Source organism: Arachis ipaensis, chromosome B9 (genome assembly GCF_059453495.1).
Source record: "Arachis ipaensis isolate K30076 ecotype BB chromosome B9, ASM5945349v1, whole genome shotgun sequence".
NCBI classification, from domain to species: domain Eukaryota; kingdom Viridiplantae; phylum Streptophyta; class Magnoliopsida; order Fabales; family Fabaceae; genus Arachis; species Arachis ipaensis.
Window position 1 is genome coordinate 141,389,922 of NC_142444.1, and position 18,256 is coordinate 141,408,177.

The 18,256-nt window shown below is 37.3% G+C and overlaps 1 non-coding gene across 1 annotated transcript; it reads right to left on the bottom strand.

Annotated features, from left to right (window-relative positions):
- Positions 1-7,968: 7,968 nt before the first annotated feature.
- Positions 7,969-8,076, bottom strand: LOC148546591 (small nucleolar RNA R71). Its single transcript, XR_015901456.1, has one exon. It is a non-coding gene; the product is annotated as a small nucleolar RNA R71 (small nucleolar RNA).
- Between the last annotated feature and the right edge of the window lie 10,180 nt (positions 8,077-18,256).

Here is an 18,256-nt window from a genome sequence, read left to right on the forward strand (position 1 = left end):
CAAATACAAAGTTGTCTTTATAAATTGGTCACTTCGGATTTGTTAACCGTTGGATCGAGCTCAAATTTGAACAGTGTGTTTTACATACCTGGTTTTTTGTTTGCACCGTTCGGATCTTTAACTTGATATCTGTAGTGGGAGATATTTGCCACGCACAGAAGCTCTATTTTTGTGATATTTTCATCTTCTTGTTCTTGTTTTGAAAGCTTTGAAACTTGGGTTGTTTGGCTTGTTGTATGCACATTTTGTGCAGTAATTTATGACTCTCTTGTACCCTATTTTTCATTATAGTAAAGCTATTTTCTGGTCTTGGTGACTCGTGATTTTTACTTCTCACATTAAGGAGGTTTTCTACGTTAAAAATCTTGGTGTGTTAGCTTTCTCTAATTTCTGGTTTATGTGATTTTTCTGCTACTATTAGCTATTATTGTGCTGGTGTTAATATTTGTTGTGCATGGATATTGTTGCTCTTATAATTCTTGCAAGTAGGAAATTGTGTATTTTATTCCTATCAATCGGCATCAAAGCTTAGTTTTGGGTATTTGATTATAACTTGCTCGAAAGATGGAGGCAAATAATTTTACTAGGATGATAAGTTTGAATAGCACTAATTACCATCTATGGAAGGGCAAAATGAAGGATTTGTTGTTTGTCAAAAATCTACATTTATCCATATTTTTTACACAAAAACCAGAATCTAAAATAGAAAAGAATGGAAATTTGAATACCAACAAATTTGTGGTTTTATTAGGCAATGGGTGGATGATAATGTTTACAATCACATTGCTAATGAGACTCATTCTATGGCTTTGTGGAATCAAACTGAATCCTTGTATGCTTCCAAGTCTAGCAATAATAAATTGTACTTGTTGAATATGTTGATGAATTTGAGATACAAGGAGGAATCACAAGTATTAGATCACTTGAATGAATTTCAAGGGTTCTAGATCAGTTGTCAAGCATGGAAATCAAGTTTGAAGATGCAGTTCAAGGATTGTGGTTGCTAAATACTCTACCTTGGGAGACATTTTGTATCTCTCTTACTAATTCTGCTCTAAATGGTAAAGTAAGCATGCAACTTGTTAAAGGTGGCATTTTAAATGAAGAGATGAGAATGAAGACGTAAAATTCTTCGTCACACTCTAAAATGTTAGTCACTGAAACCAGGGAGAGAAATCAGAATAGAGGTCAAAAGGGTAGAGGTAAAAGCAGGAGTAAATCCAAGTCAAGATACAAGAATGTTGAGTGTCATTATTGTCACAAAATGGGTCACGTTAAAAAATATTGCTTTCTTTGGAAAAAGGAGAACAAAGGTAAGCAAGAAAAGAAGGATGATGGTGGTAATGATCATGTATCTTCTATTTCAGATGATCTTCATACTGTTGATATTGTTGATTATGAGTACAAGGTTAATCTTGTTTCTGATGATGAGTTCAGCTGGGTAATTGATAGTGGTGCCTCAATACATGTTACACCGAAGAAGGAGTTCTTCACTTCTTATACTCCAGGTAATTTTGGAGTGCTTAAGATGGGTAATAATGGATTGGCCAAGGTTATTGGTGTAGGAGATGTTTATCTTGAGACTAATATGGGAATGAAGCTGCTACTCAAAGATGTTGGACACGCTCCAGATGTTCGCTTGAATTTGGTTTCAGTTATAAGGCTTTGTAATGAAGGTTTTGTAAACACTTTCAGCTGTGGACAATGGAAGCTTACTAAAGGTAAATTAGTGGTGGCTTGAGAAAAAGGTACTTCAAATTTGTATGTGATGCATGCCATGATTGCAAAAGGTAGTGTGAATGAGGTTGAAAATAAAGAAATTTGTAGCTTGTGGCACATAAGACTTGGTCATATTAGTGAAAAATGACTTAATTGTTCGGCTCAAAAGGATACTCTTTCCAGTTTGAAGAATGAAGAGTTGAAGAAATATTCTCATTGCATGGTTGGCAAACAAAGAAGATTATCCTTCAAGAAGAATCAGCCTTCAAGAAAATCAAACTTCTTGGAATTGGTGCAAACCGATATTTGTGGTCCTTTGAAGGTACGGTCTTTTAGTGGAGCTATTTACTTTATTACTTTTATTGATGATCATTCAAGAAATCTTTGGACTTATGCTTTGAAAATAAAGAACCAAGCTTTGGAAAAGTTTAAACAATTCCAAGCTTTGGTTGAGAGACAAACACGTAAAAAGCTTAAATGTATTTGCACTGATAATGGTGGTGAGTATTGTGGATCATTTGATGAGTATTGCAAGAAGCAATGCATTAGGCATGAAAATACGTCTCCTAAAATACCTCAGTTGAATGATTTGGCAGAAAGGATGAATAGAACATTGATTGAAAGAGTTAGGTGTATGCTTACTGAAGTTAAGCTACCTAAAGTCTTTTGGGGTAAAGTGCTACTTATAGCGGCTCATGTGATTAATCTGAGTCCTATAACTGCTTTGGACATTGATCTTCTAGATCAAGTTTGGTCGGACAAAGATGTCTCGTATGGTCACTTGAGAGTCTTTGGATGCAAAGCATTTGTTCATGTTCCAAAGGATGAGAGGTCCAAGTTGGATGTGAAGACAAGGTAGTGTTTTTTTATTGGGTATGGTCAAGATGAGTTTGGTTACATGCTTTATGATCCAGTTGAAAAGAAGCTTGTAAGAAAAGCCATGATGTAGAGTTTATTGAAGACTAGACCATTGAGGACATTGATAAGGTAGAGAAGAGTCAATCACAAGAGAGCAGTGACTTGACTGATGTAGATCCAATTCAGCCTCCTCCTTCGTCAGAACTAGTAGAGAATCAAGACCAGGAGCATATGCAGCAAAATGAGCCTTTGGTTCTTGATGACCAGGAGATGGGAGATCCGATTGATGCTCCAGTTGATGATGATGCTGATAATCAACCTGAGCTACCTGAAGATCCACAAGGTTTTTATCCTAGGAGGTCTACTAGAGAGTGACGACCTTCAATGAGGTATCCTTCTAATGAGTATGTGATATTTACTAATGGATATGTGACCTTGACTGATGGGGGAAAACCTGAATGCTTTGCGGAAGCTATGGAAGGCGATGACAATAAGAAATAGTTTGATGCAATGCAAGATGAAATGAAATCATTGCATGATAATCAAACATTTGAGCTTGTGAAGTTTCCAAAAGGGAAGAAAGCTTTGCAGAATAGGTGGGTTTATAAGTTGAAGCATGAAGAAAATTCTTAGTGTCCAAGGTACAAGGCTAGATTGGTGGTCAAGGGCTACAGGCAGAAAAAGAGAGTTGACTATAATGAAATCTTTTCACCGGTTGTGAGAAGATCTTCTATTAGGACTATTTTGAGTTTGGCTGCAAGTCTTGATTTAGAGATAGAGCAGATGGATGTGAAAACTGCTTTCTTTCATAGTGATCTTAAGGATAAAATTTACATGGAACAATTTGAAGGTTTCATGGTAAAAGACAAAGAGGATCATGTTTGCAAACTGAAGAAGAGCTTGTATGGCTTGAAGCAAGCTCCAATACAATGGTACAAGAAGTTGGAGTTTGTTATGGCAGAACAAGGCTACAAAAAGACTACTTATGATCATTGTGTATTTGTTAAACAGTTTGCTAGTAATGATTTTATTACCCTTTTGATATATGTTGATGACATGCTTATTGTTGGTCAGAATGCTTCTAGGATTGATATGTTAAAGAAGAAACTTGTAGTGTCATTTGCAATGAAGGACCTTGGGCCGGCAAAGGAGATTCTTGGTATAAGAATCGAGCATGATAGAAAAGCGAAAAAAAACTTTGGTTGTCACAAGAGAAATATATAGAGACAATGTTGCACAAGTTCCAAATGGAGAAAGCAAAGGCCGTTAGTACTCCTCTTGCTACACACTTCAAATTGAGTCACAAGCAAAGTCCGTCAAGTGATGAAGAAAAGAAAGACATGGAAAAAGTTCCATATGCATCAGCCGTGGGTAGTTTAATGTATGCTTGATGAGCGGATAATTTATACGCTTTTTGGCATTGTTTTTAGTATGTTTTTAGTAGAATCTAGTTACTTTTAGGGATGTTTTCATTAGTTTTTATGTTAAATTCACATTTCTGGACTTTACTATGAGTTTATGTGCTTTTCTGTGATTTTAGATATTTTCTGGCTGAAATTGAGGGACTTGAGCAAAAATCAGATTCAGAGGTTGAAGAAGGACTGCTGATGCTGTTGGATTCTGACCTCCCTGCACTCAAACTGGATTTTCTGGAGCTACAGAACTCAAAATGGCGCGCTTCCAATTGCGTTGGAAAGTAGACATCCAGGGCTTTCCAAAAATATATAATAGTCCATACTTTGCCCAAGTTTAGACGATGCAAACTGGCGTTTAACGACAGCTCTCTGCCCAATTCTGGCGTTCAGCGCCAGAAACAAGTTGCAAAGTGGAGTTCAACGCCTAAACTGGCACAAAAGCTGGCGTTCAACTCCAAGAATGACCTCTCCACGTGTAGACTTCAAGCTCAGTCCAAGCACACTCCAAGTGGGCCCCGGAAGTGGATTTATGCATCAATTACTTACTTCTGTAAACCCTAGTGACTAGTTTATTATAAATAGAACTTTTTATTATTGTATTTTCATCTTCGGATCAAGTCTTGGTTACTCCGATTTCCCTCTGGGGCCGAGACCAATGAACTCCATTATCACTTATGTATTTTCAACGGTAGAGTTTCTACACTCCATAGATTAAGGTGTGGAGCTCTGCTGTTCCTCATGAATTAATGCAAAGTACTACTGTTTTTCTATTCAATTCAACTTATTCCGCTTCTAAGATATTCATTCGCACTTCAACCTGTATGTGATGAACGTGACAATCATCATCATTCCCTATGAACGCGTGTCTGACAACCACTTCCGTTCTACCTTTGATTGAATGATTATCTCTTGGATCTCCTAATCAGAATCTTCGTGGTGTAAGCTAGATTGATGGCGGCATTCATGAGAATCCGGAAAGTCTAAACCTTGTCTGTGGTATTCCGAGTAGGATTCTGGGATTGAATGACTGTGATGAACTTCAAACTCGCGAGTGCTGGGCGTAGTGACAGACGCAAAAGGAGGGTGAATCCTATTCCAGTATGATCGAGAACCTCAGATGATTAGCCGTGCTGTGACAGAGCATTTGGATCATTTTCATAAGAGGATGGGAAGTAGCCATTGACAACGGTGATGCCCTTACATAAAGCCAGCCATAGAAAGGAGTAAAACTGATTGGATGAAGACAACAGGAAAGCAGAGGTTCAGAGGAACGAAGCATCTCTATGCATTTATCTGAAATTCTCACCAATGATCTACATAAGTATTTCTATCCTTATTTTATTATCTATTTTCGAAAACTCCATGACTATTTTATATTCGCCTGACTGAGATTTACAAGGTGACCATAGCTTGCTTCATACCAACAATCTCCGTGGGATCGACCCTTACTCACGTAAGGTTTATTACTTGGATGACCCAGTGCACTTGCTGGTTAGTTGTATCGAAGTTGTGACAAATTATGAATTAAGATTAGAGCACCAAGTTTTTGGAGCTATTACCAGGGATCACAATTTCGTGCACCAAGTTTTTGGCGCCGTTGCCGGGGATTGTTTGAGTTTGGCCAACTGACGGTTCTTCTTATTGCTCAGATTAGGTGATTTTCTTTTTGTTTTATTTTCAAAAATTTTTCAAAAATCTTTCAAAAATTTCTCCTTTGTTTTCGAAAATTTTTTTTTTTAAAAAAATGTTTTCAAAAATATATTTTTCTTCCGAATTTTTAAGAATGAATTCTAGTGTTTCATGAAGCATGTTGAAGCCTGGCTGGCTGTGAAGCCATGTCTAATTCTTTTGGATAGGGAATGTCAGGCGTGTCATGTCTGAGTTACATACTAAAGCTTGGCTGGCTATTAAGCCATGCCTAACCCTCAGATTGGAGCTTTAGAATAAGAATGCTAGATTCCTGGAATTCATATTAAAAATTTTGGAATCCTTATTTTTCTTTTTCAAATTAATTTTCGAAAAAAAAAAAAAAAATAGAAAATCATAAAAATAAAAAATATTTTGTGTTTCTTGTTTGAGTCTTGAGTCAATTGCATGTTTTAAAGTTTGCATAAAATTTTCGAAAAATTCATGCATTCATAGTGTTCTTCATGATCTTCAAGTTGTTCTTGGTAAGTCTTCTTGTTTGATCTTGATGTTTTCTTGTTTTGTGTTGTATGGTGTTTTTCATATGCATTCTTGAATTCTTAGTGCCTAAGCATTAAAGAGTTCTAAGTTTGGCGTCTTGCATGTTTTCTTTGCATTAAAAATTTTTCAAAAATATGTTCTTGGTGTTCATCTTGACATTCAAAGTGTTCTTGGTGTTCATCTTGACATTCATAGCATTCTTGCATGCATTCATTGTTTTGATCTAAAAATTTTCATGCATTGCATCATTTTCATGTTTCTCTCTCTCATCATAAAAATTCAAAAATCAAAAAAATATCTTTCCCTTTTTCTCTCTTAAAAATTCGAAAATTTGAATTGACTTTTTCAAAATTTTTTAAAAAAAATCTAGTTGTTTTTTTGAGTCAAATCAAATTTTCAATTTAAAAATCTTATCTTTTTCAAAATCTTTTTCAAAAATCAAATCTTTTTTATTTTTCTTAGTTATTTTCAAAAATTATAAAAATATTTTTCAAAAATTTTTTTCTTATCTTTATCTCTTAATTTTCGAAAATAACATCACCAATTAATGTTTTGATTCAAAAATTTCAAGTTTGTTACTTACTTGTTAAGAAAGACTCAAACTTTAAGTTCTAGAATCATAGCTTGTGATTTCTTGTGAATCAAGTCATTAATTGTGACTTTAAAAATCAAATCTTTTTCAAAACTAATTTCAATGATATCTTTTCAAAAAAATATCTTCTTATCTTATCTTTTTCAAAAATTTGATTTCAAAATATCTTCTCTAACTTCTTATCTTCTTATCTTTTCAAAATTGACTTTCAAATTTGTTTCAACTAACTAACTAACTTTTTGTTTGTTTCTTATCTCTTTCAAAACTACCTAACTAACTCTCTCTCTCTCTCTCTAATTTTCGAAAATATCTCCCTCTTTTTCAAAAATTTTTTTAATTAACTAATTATTTTAATTTTTTATCTTAATTTTCGAAAATTACTAACCTTTTTCAAAAAACTGTTTTCGAAAATCACTAACTCCTTTTTTAAAAAAATTATTTTCGAAATTCTCCCTCTCTCATCTTATTCTATTTATTTATTCATCTACCAACATCTCCTCATCTCACATCTCCGCTCTCCTCACCCTTGTGTTTCTTTCCTTACATTACATTCTTTGTCCCCTTCCTTTCTTCCACTCACAGAGGGACCTCTATACTGTGGTATAAAGGATCCTTGTTATTATTATTATTATTATTATTTTTCTGTGCCCTCTTCTTTGTCATATGAGCAGGAGCAAGGACAAGAACATTCTTGTTGAAGCAGATCCAGAACCTGAAAGGACTCTGAAGAGAAAATTAAGAGAAGCTAAATTACAACAATCCAGCAAGCACCTTTCAGAAATTTTCGAACAGGAAGAGGAGATGGCAGCCGAAAATAATAATAATGCAAGGAGAATGCTTGGTGACTTTACTGCACCAAATTCCAATTTACATGGAAGAAGCATCTCCATCCCTACCATTGGAGCAAACAATTTTGAGCTGAAACCTCAGCTAGTTTCTCTGATGCAGCAGAACTGCAAGTTTCATGGACTTCCATCTGAAGATCCCTTTCAGTTCTTAACTGAATTCTTGCAGATATGTGATACTGTTAAGACTAATGGAGTAGATCCTGAAGTCTACAGGCTCATGCTTTTCCCTTTTGCTGTAAGAGACAGAGCTAGAGTGTGGTTGGACTCTCAACCCAAGGATAGCCTGAACTCTTGGGATAAGCTGGTCACGGCTTTCTTAGCCAAGTTCTTTCCTCCTCAAAAGCTGAGCAAGCTTAGAGTGGATGTTCAAACCTTCAGACAGAAAGAAGGTGAATCCCTCTATGAAGCTTGGGAAAGATACAAGCAGCTGACCAAAAAGTGTCCTTCTGACATGCTTTCAGAATGGACCATCCTGGATATATTCTATGATGGTTTATCTGAGCTATCAAAGATGTCATTGGATACTTCTGCAGGTGGATCCATTCACCTAAAGAAAATGCCTGCAGAAGCTCAAAAACTCATTAACATGGTTGCTAATAATCAGTTCATGTACACTTCTGAAAGGAATCCTGTGAGTAATGAGACGCCTATGAAGAAGGGAGTTCTTGAAATTGATACTCTGAATGCCATATTGGCTCAGAACAAAATATTGACTCAGCAAGTCAATATGATTTCTCAAAGTTTGAATGGAATGCAAGCTGCATCCAACAGTACTCAAGAGGCATCTTCTGAAGAAGAAGCTTATGATCCTGAGAACCTTGCAATAGTAGAGGTGAATTACTTAGGTGAACCTTATGGAAACACCTATAACTCATCATGGAGAAATCATCCAAATTTCTCATGGAAGGATCAAAAGCCTTAACAAGGCTTTAATAATGGTGGAAGAAATAGGTTTAACAATAGTAAACCTTTTCCATCATCCACTCAGCAACAGACAGAGAACTCTAAACAAAATACCTCTAATTTAGCAAACTTAGTCTCTGATCTATCTAAGGCCACTGTGAGTTTCATGAATGAAACAAGATCCTCCATTAGAAATTTGGAAGCACAATTGGGCCAGCTGAGTAAAAGGATCACTGAAATCCCTCCTAGTACTCTCCCAAGCAATACAGAAGAAAATCCAAAAGGAGAGTGCAAGGCCATTGAATTGATCACCATGGCCGAACCTATAAGGGGAGGAGAGGACGTGAATCCCAAGGAGGAAGACCTCCTAGGACGTCCAATGATCAATAAGGAGCTTCCCTCTGAGGAACCAAAGGAATCTGAGACTCATCTAGAGACCACAAAGATTCCATTGAACCTCCTTATGCCCTTCATAAGCTCTGATGAGTATTCCTCTTCTGAAGAGAATGAGGATGTCACTGAAGAGCAAGCTGCCAAGTTCCTTGATGCAATCATGAAGCTGAATGCCAAATTATTTGGTATTGAGACTTGGGAAGATGAACCTCCCTTGTTCACCAATGAACTAAGTGATCTGGATCAACTGACATTGCCTCAGAAGAAACAGGATCCTGAAAAGTTCATAATACCTTGTACCATAGGCACCATGCTCTTTGAAAAGGCTCTGTGTGACCTTAGTTTAGGGATAAACCTCATGCCCCTCTCTGTAATAGAGAAACTGGGAATCTATGGGGTGCAAGCTGCTAAAATCTCATTAGAGATGGCAGACAATTCGAAAAAATAGGCTTCTGGACAAGTAGAGGACGTGTTAGTAAAGGTTGAAGGCCTTTACATCCCTGCTGATTTCATAGTCCTAGACACTGGAAAGGAAGAGGATGAATCCATCATCCTAGGAAGGCCTTTCCTAGCCACAGCAAGAGCTGTGATTGATGTGGACAGAGGAGAATTGATCCTTCAATTAAATGAGGACAACCTTGTGTTTACAACTCAAGGATCTCTCTCTGCATCCATGGAGAGGAAGCATAAAAAGCTTCTCTCAAAGCAGAGTCAACAAAAGCCCCCACAGTCAAGCTCTAAGTTTGGTGTTGGGAGGCCACAACCAAACTCTAAGTTTGGTGTCAAACCCCCATATCCAAACTCTAAGTTTGGTGTTGGGAGGTCTCAACAAAGCTCTGCACATCTGTGAGGCTCCATGAGAGCCCACTGTCAAGCTATTGACATTAAAGAAGCGCTTGTTGGGAGGCAACCCAATGTTTATTTATCTAATTTTATTTTTGTTTTTCATGTTTTCTTAGGTTCATGATCATGTGGAGTCACAAAATAAACGAAAAATTTAGAAACAGAATCAAAAACAGCGGAAGAAAAATCACACCCTGGAGGAAGCACCTGTCTGGCGTTCAACGCCAGAACAGAGCATGGTTCTGGCGCTGAACGCCCAAAATGGGCAGTATCTGGGCGCTGAACGCCCAAAATGGGCAGCATCTGGGCGCTGAACGCCAGAATTGCACCCTGGAGAAGAGTTGGCGCTGAACGCCCAGAACAAGCATGGTTCTGGCGTTCAACGCCAGAAATGGGCAACAAATGGGCGTTGAACGCCCAAAATGGGCACCAACCTGGCGCTGAACGCCCAGAGTTGTGTGCAAGGGCATTTTACATGCCTAATTTGGTGCAAGGTTGTAAATCCTTGAACACCTCAGGATCTGTGGACCCCACAGGATCATCTCAGGATCTGTGGACCCCACAGGATCCCCACCTACCTCCACTCACTCTCTTCTCTCTTCTCAATCATCCTCTATTCCCAATAAACACTCTTCCCCAAAACCCTTCACCTATCACCTCCATCCCTCTTCCCTATTAACCCTTCACCACTCACATCCACCCACTCTTCCCCATAAACCTACCCAATAAACTCCACCTACCTTCAAAATTCAAAATCAATTTCCCACCCAAACCCACCCATATGGCTGAACCTTAACCCCCCCTCCCTTCCCTATATAAAGCCTTCCATTCTTCTTCATTTTCACACAACACAACCCTCTCTTTCCCTTCTTGGCCGAAACACCCCTTCTTCTCCATATTTTCTTCTTCTTTTTCATCTAATTTTTTCTTTTCTTGCTCGAGGGCGAGCAATATTCTAAGTTTGGTGTGGTAAAAGCATAAGCTTTTTGTTTTTCCATTACCATTGATGGCACCTAAGACCGGAGAATCCTCTAGAAAAGGGAAAGGGAAGACAAAAGCTTCCACCTCCGAGTCATGGGAGATGGAAAGGTTCATCTCCAAAGCCCATCAAGACCACTTCTATGATGTTGTGGCCAAGAAGAAGGTGATCCCCGAGGTCCCTTTCAAGCTCAAAAGAAATGACTATCCGGAGATCCGACATGAAATCCAAAGAAGAGGTTGGGAAGCTCTAACAAACCCCATCCAACAAGTCGGCATCTTAATGGTTCAAGAGTTCTATGCAATGCATGGATCACTAAGAACCATGATCAAAGTAAGAACCCGAATCCAAAGAATTATCTCACCATGGTTCGGGGGAAATACTTAGATTTTAGTCCGGAAAATGTGAGGTTGGCGTTTAACTTGCCTATGATGCAAGGAGATGCACGCCCCTACACTAGAAGGGTCAACTTTAATCAAAGGTTGGACCAAGTCCTCATGGACATATGTGTGGAAGGAGCTCAATGGAAGATTGACTCCAAAGGCAAGCCGGTTCAACTGAGAAGATTGGACCTCAAGCCTGTGGCTAGAGGATGGTTGGAGTTCATCCAACGCTCCATCATCCCCACTAGCAACCGATCTGAAGTTACTGTGGATCGGGCCATCATGATCCATAGCATCATGATTGGAGAAGAAGTAGAAGTTCATGAAGTCATCTCCCTTGAACTCTACAAAATAGCCGAAAAGCCCTCTCCTGGGGCAAGGCTAGCTTTTCCTCATCTTATTTGCCATCTATGTTACTCAGCTGGAGCTTTCATAGAAGGAGACATTCACATTGAGGAAGAGAAGCCCATCACTAAGAAAAAGATGGAGCAAGCAAGAGAGCCCATTCATGGAGCTCAAGAGGCGCATGAAGCTCATCACCATGAGATCCCGAAGATGCCTCAAATGCACTTTCCTCCACAGAATTTTTGGGAGAACATCAACACCTCCCTAGAAGAATTAAGTTCCAACATGGGACAACTAAGGGTGGAACATCAAGAGCATTCCATTATCCTTCATGAAATAAGAGAAGATCAAAAAGCAATGAGGGATGAGCAACAAAGACAAGGAAGAGACATAGAAGAGCTCAAGGACATCATTGGTTCCCCAAGAAGGAAACGCCACCATCACTAAGGTGGATTCATTCCTTGTTCTTATTTCTTCTGTTTTTCGTTTTCTATGTTATGTGCTTATCTATGTTTGTGTCTTCATTACATGATCATTAGTAGTTAGTAACTATGTCTTAAAGTTATGAATGTCCTATGAATCCATCACCTCTCTTAAATGAAAAATATTTTAATTCAAAAGAACAAGAAGTACATGAGTTTCGAATTTGTCCTTGAACTTAGCTTAATTATATTGATGTGGTGACAATGCTTCTTGTTTTCTGAATGAATGCTTGAACAGTGCATATGTCTTTTGTAGTTGTTGTTTAAGAATGTTAAATATGTTGGCTCTTGAAAGAATGATGACAAAGAGACATGTTATTTGATAATCTGAAAAATCATAAAAATAATTCTTGAAGCAAGAAAAAGCAGCAAAGAACAAAGCTTGCAGAAAAAAAAAGAAGAAAAAAATAGCGAAAAAAAAAATTTAGAAAGAAAAAGAAAAAGCAAGCAGAAAAAAGCCAAAAGCTCTTAAAACCAAGAGGCAAGAGCAAAAAGCTAGTAACCCTTAAAACTAAAAGGCAAGGGTAATAAAAAGGATCCCAAGGCTTTGAGCATCAGTGGATAGGAGGGCCTAAAGGAATAAAATCCTGGTCTAAGCGGCTAAACCAAGCTGTCCCTAACCATGTGCTTGTGGCGTGTAGGTGTCAAGTGAAAAATTGAGACTAAGCGGTTAAAGTCAAGGTCCAAAGCAAAAAAAAGAGTGTGCTTAAGAACCCTGGACACCTCTAATTGGGGACTTTAGCGAAGCTGAGTCACAATCTGAAAAGGTTCACCCAATTATGTGTCTGTGGCATTTATGTATCCGGTGGTAATACTGGAAAACAAAGTGCTTAGGGCCACGGCCAATACTCATAAAGAAGCTGTGTTCAAGAATCATCATACTGAACTAGGAGAATCAATAACACTATCTAAACTCTGAGTTCCTATAGATGCCAATCATTCTGAACCTCAATGGATAAAGTGAGATGCCAAAACTATTCAAGAGGCAAAAAGCTACAAGTCCCACTCATCTTATTGGAGCTATGTTTCATTGATAGTTTGGGATTTATAGTATATTCTCTTCTTTTTATCCTACTTGATTTTTAGTTGCTTGGGGACAAGCAACAATTTAAGTTTAGTGTTGTGATGAGCGGATAATTTATACGCTTTTTGGCATTGTTTTTAGTATGTTTTTAGTAGAATCTAGTTACTTTTAGGGATGTTTTCATTAGTTTTTATGTTAAATTCACATTTCTGGACTTTACTATGAGTTTGTGTACTTTTCTGTGATTTCAGGTATTTTCTAGCTGAAATTGAGGGACTTGAGCAAAAATCAGATTCAGAGGTTGAAGAAGGACTGCTGATGCTGTTAGATTCTGACCTCCCTGCACTCAAAGTGGATTTTCTGGAGCTACAGAACTCAAAATGGTGCGCTTCCAATTGCGTTGGAAAGTAGACATCCAGGGCTTTCCAGCAATATATAATAGTCCATACTTTGCCCAAGTTTAGACGACGCAAACTGGCGTTCAACGCCAGCTCTCTGCCTAATTCTGGCGTTCAGCGCCAGAAACAAGTTGCAAAGTGGAGTTCAACGCCCAAACTGGCACAAAAGCTGGCGTTCAACTCCAAGAATGACCTCTCCACGTGTAGACTTCGAGCTCAGCCCAAGCACACTCCAAGTGGGCCCCGGAAGTGGATTTATGCATCAATTACTTACTTCTGTAAACCCTAGTGACTAGTTTATTATAAATAGAACTTTTTATCATTGTATTTTCATCTTCGGATCAAGTCTTGGTTACTCTGGTTCCCCTCTGGGGCCGAGACCAATGAACTCCATTATCACTTATGTATTTTCAACGGTAGAGTTTCTACACTCCATAGATTAAGGTGTGGAGCTCTGCTGTTCCTCATGAATTAATGCAAAGTACTACTGTTTTTCTATTCAATTCAACTTATTCCGCTTCTAAGATATTCATTCGCACTTCAACATGTATGTGATGAACGTGACAATCATCATCATTCCCTATGAACGCGTGCCTGACAACCACTTCCGTTCTACCTTCGATTGAATGATTATCTCTTGGATCTCCTAATCAGAATCTTCGTGGTGTAAGCTAGATTGATGGCGGCATTCATGAGAATCCGGAAAGTCTAAACCTTGTCTGTGGTATTCCGAGTAGGATTCTAGAATTGAATGACTGTGACGAACTTCAAACTCGCGAGTGCTGGGTGTAGTGACAGACGCAAAAGGAGGGTGAATCCTATTCCAGTATGATCGTGAACCTCAGATGATTAGCCGTGCTGTGACAGAGCATTTGGATCATTTTCACAAGAGGATGGGAAGTAGCCATTGACAACGGTGATGCCTTTACATAAAGCCAGCCATAGAAAGGAGTAAAACTGATTGGATGAAGACAGCAGGAAAGCAGAGGTTCAGAGGAACGAAGCATCTCTATGCATTTATCTGAAATTCTCACCAATGATCTACATAAGTATTTCTATCCTTATTTTATTATCTATTTTCGAAAACTCCATGACTATTTTATATTCGCCTGACTGAGATTTACAAGGTGACCATAGCTTGCTTCATACCAACAATCTCCGTGGGATCGACCCTTACTCACGTAAGGTTTATTACTTGGACGACCCAGTGCACTTGCTGGTTAGTTGTATCGAAGTTGTGACAAATTATGAATTAAGATTAGAGCACCAAGTTTTTGGAGCCATTACCAGGGATTACAATTTCGTGCACCAATGCTATGATGTGCAGAAGCCTGGATATAGCTCATACTATTAGTTGTGTTAGCCATTTTGTTTCAAATCCAGAAAGAGAGCATTGGAATGCGGTAAAATGGATAATGAGATATCTTCGTAGTACTTCTAGCATGAAGTTATGTTATGGAAGTGATAAGCCTATTCTAGTTGGTTATACTGACTCAGACATGGCAGGGGATATTGATTCTAGAAGGTTCATTTTAGGCTTCTTGATCAACTTTGCGGGTAGAGATGTGTCTTGGCAATCTAGATTGCAAAAATGTGTTGCTTTGTCTACTACCAAGGGCGAGTTTATTGCCATTACTGAAGTGTGCAAGGAGATGCTTTAGATGAAGAAATTCTTGAAGGAACTCGAGTTTACTCAAGAGAGGTATGTGTTGTTTTGTGATAGTCAAAGTGCTATATATCTTGGTAAAAAATTCTACTTTTTATTCTCGATCCAAACATATTGATGTGAGGTATCATTGGATACGTGATGTTTTGGATGCTAAGTTGTTGGAACTTGAAAAAGTTCATACTGATGAGAATGATTCTGATATAATGACCAAGACATTACCAAGATGGAAGTTTGAAGTTTGTTGCTTAATCGCCGGATTGACTGCTACCTCCACATAGTTGTGAGGGGGAGATTTGTTGGATTTTTTGGGATCCCTTCTTATGTGGAGAAAAAACTCAAATGTTAGTATCCAAGCCTATGAATAGTTGAAGTGGCTGCTACCTCCACATTTTGTGCAGTAATTTGTGACTCTCTTGTACCCTACTTTTCATCATAGTGAAGCTATTTCCTGGTCATGACGACTCGTGATTTTTACTTCTCACATTAAGGAGGTTTTTCACGTTAAAAATCTTGGTGTGTTAGCTTGTCTCTAATTTCTGGTTTATGTAATTTTTTTGCTGCTATTGAGTATTATTGTGCTGGTGTTAATACTTGTTGTGAGTAGATATTGTTGCTCCTCTAATTCTTGCAAGTAGAAAATTGTGTGTTTTATTCCTATCAGTATTTGCGATAAAAAAAATGGAATATTAGAAGGTCGGGTCTTTCCTAGGAACAAGCTCACCATGGAAGCCAATCCATGCCTTGAGTCTGTAGCCATGCAGTCGAATATTAGTGGTTCTTGGTCTAGCAATATCCTTTGGGATAATAAAAATCGAAATTTTAATTTTTTTAAATATATTATACAGTAAAAACTATATATTTTAAAAATGTAAATCGTCAAATAAAATACATGATAATTTTATATAATCTAACAATATTATTAATCATGGAATGGATGCTCTCGGATATGATCGTCAGTTGTGGTTCAAAATTAGAAGTTTAGATATAAAAAAATAGAATAAACTACTATTTTTAACCATGAATATTTTGAACGCTCACAAATTTAATCATAAAAAAATAAAGTTATACCCATAAAAAATGTGATCTAAATTATAAAATTATTTAAATATTAAAAAATTTAAATTACTCTTTTTTTAATCTTAATTTTTTCTCAAATCTATCTCATTCTTAACCTTAGTAAATTCCAATTCTTTTATCCCTCCCTCAAAACTGCTCCCTTTCAATAATATTTTCTCTTTATTGTAGCATAAAGCAAATTGTTAAGATCTAAAGGTTTTCTTCTAGTCTCGTGAAGTAAACACTCAAACAAGTCATCACATGAAAAGAAGAAAGAACCACATTTGGTTCGACTATGGTCCATGGGTAAACAATACAAAGGTGTTTTCATCGACAATTAACTAGAGTAAAAAAGGAGAATCTTGAGTCGAACTAAGAAAAAACGCAAGTAACACGTGGGAGATAGATGGAAATAAACGTGGGGACTATTATTACTTGACTATCAAGATGTGGTAAACATGCGGGGTAGTTAAACTTGGAGATTAACTAAAAACAAGAACGTGAGTAAGAGACTCAGGGCAATATAGATTTATTCTCTATAAATAAGAGAGTTCAAGACATTAGAGGGACTTCAATTCCAACATCTCAAGTCATACTAAATCTGTGCAGAATTTCTAGTAACAATGACGCTAATAAAGATAATGGAATGCCAATAGAAGTGAGTGTTTAAAGTCAATTCTTTTTTGTTATTATTATTTCTTTTGCCCGTTTTTTCAATTTATTTTTAGTATTTGTATTCATTTTTCATCATTTAGCTCATGTTCAAGCAAGTTCTTCTTATTTCAGATTTTTTAAATGGAATTTGTTTAAATTTGTTTGATTTCATTCATGACAAGGAAAACACATATTTCCGTCGGATTTAGCATCTCAAGTTACCATCGGTTTTACTGACGAATTTATGGAGGTTTTGTCGTGAAATTCGTTACGTCAATTTGTTACTGGCGGATTCACTTATCCAATGGTAAATTCTTGGGTAATATTTAGAGAAAAAAGGTATGGAATTGGAAAAAATTTTTTCGTCGGATTTATCATCGGATTGTTCTGACAGTAACACGTTTTAGTTAAACGTTATGTTTTGGTGGCATGCAATGAGGTACTGTTAGATTTATTTGACGATGAATCCGACGGTAATTGTAAAACCTGGAAAAATAAAAAATAATTAATTAATAAATTAAATGTGAGTAAAAGGGTTAAAAAATTAATAATTTATAAATAGGAGGTTTGCCGGTGGGAATTTAGATTAGAAAATAAAATTGAGTGTAAAAATATAACTGATTATGAAAAAGCGCATACCGGCTATAAAAACAACTGTACCAGCCTAAATCTGTCCAGTACTGCAAGCGAGAGAAATTAAATATGAGCCAAGAAGATTAAGAGATTAGAATTTATAATTTGGAGAAGTAAAAATGTTTATAATGTAAATTAAAATATTTATCTTAAAGGTTTTGGCTCAGAGTTGGGCTAAACGCACCCAAAATGGACTTGGACCTTCACCGGGCCAAGACCATATTTGCAAGCTCACAATTCATCCAAGTTCAGCTCATTCCTCCCCCTTTCACTAAAGCATTCAGCATGCCCTAAGAGAGAAGAGAGGAGAAGAGAAACCTTGGAGCACTATTCACTCTCACCTTCCATCGTCTATAACTTTTGCTCCGGAGCTCCGATTGACGAGTCATTTATGGTCACGTGTTCGTCTGAGAATTCTCTTCAATTCTATCTCGATATTGTGGTAAGCAATCTCGAAAACCTTTTCTATTTCTTTGTTCCCTTCAATTTCGCAATTTTGATAAGTGTTTGAGTTGAAATATTGTGATTTTGGTTCTTTAGGGGTACTCTAACATGGATTCTGATGAGTCCAATTCACACCCCAATCAAAAATTGGTGAATTAGTTCTTTTGGCAAGTGCATCAACATTATCGTCAAGTAATAACCCACAGTGGAGTGAGATCGTATCCACAGAGATTGGCAAATTCGAGCAGTTTTAATTAATTGATGAATTAGTCAAGCGGATCAATAAGATTGTGAAGTGCAGAATTGTAAATGACATAAATGTAGAGGGAGGATTATATGTCACATATCCAAACACCAAAACCCAGATTCTACTCAAGTGTGAGAAGGGATTTCAAGCATGGTTTCATGTTTCCTTTCCCAAGGTTCCCATG